The sequence below is a fragment of the Pteropus vampyrus genome, unplaced genomic scaffold (genome assembly GCF_000151845.1).
Source record: "Pteropus vampyrus isolate Shadow unplaced genomic scaffold, Pvam_2.0 Scaffold263, whole genome shotgun sequence".
NCBI lineage: Eukaryota > Metazoa > Chordata > Mammalia > Chiroptera > Pteropodidae > Pteropus > Pteropus vampyrus.
The window spans coordinates 1198898-1199682 of NW_011889044.1; the positions used below are offsets into that span (position 1 = coordinate 1198898).

General features: G+C 32.7%; 1 protein-coding gene across 1 annotated transcript in view; it reads left to right on the top strand.

Annotated features, from left to right (window-relative positions):
* Positions 1-548, top strand: part of TRPC3 (transient receptor potential cation channel subfamily C member 3) — a 45605-nt gene extending 45057 nt beyond the window's left edge. Inside the window, exon 12 of the mRNA XM_011375168.2 lies at positions 130-548. The gene's annotated coding sequence lies outside the window, so the exon portion shown is untranslated. The remainder of the gene's footprint in view (positions 1-129) is intronic.
* The last annotated feature ends 237 nt before the right edge of the window (positions 549-785 follow it).

A 785-nucleotide genomic window follows, 5' to 3' on the forward strand; every position in this document is an offset into this window, starting at 1 on the left:
GACTTATTATATAACTGAGCTGAATACTGGTAAACAACTCATGACTTAGATAGGAAAGGGGGTACAGGCCAGTAAGTTCCCTCGTCTTCACAGACCATAAAACACTCAAAGTATTTTTTTTTTAACCAGGTTGGTTTAAATGTCTCAGAATTATGCTTCACATCTGATTCTCTTCAGTCTGTTCCTGTCAAGTCTTATAAGAATATGAATTGTGATCACACCTCAAAGATAGCTTCATAGGTCCTAAACACCAATTAAATACATGAAAAATCATTATTCTCACAAAGCAAGGCTTTCTAGACATGAAGACAAAAATGAACATTAAATGGAACCACATAAAGCTCTTTAAAGATTTCTTAATTTCTACTTTTGGGGACTGAAAAAATTAAATTAAGAAAAAACTTTGTACATTTTTGCTACCATTGTAGACGATTTCATTAACTTCCGTGCTATTCTCTAATAGTACTTTGTCTTAAACGTTTTTCAAATTGTATGTATGTTATGTTATGCCTCAGAACTGAATAAAATATTGAATTTTTTCATTGTCATATGTTACTCTACTATATTAAAACAGCAAAGATAAGGATTTCCATAATAGACAATACTTTCAGTCTTACAGGATTGTCTAGGATTCCAAATGTGGAGGTTTTTTGTTCGTCGCTATGGAATGGAATATTTAGCAATATTCCAAATTGGGGTTAGAAAAATGTTAACTGTGAAAGTGTCAGATTCAGCTGGGGACATTCACCCTCTGAGCCTTGGAATCTTGAGTAAAGATAAAGATG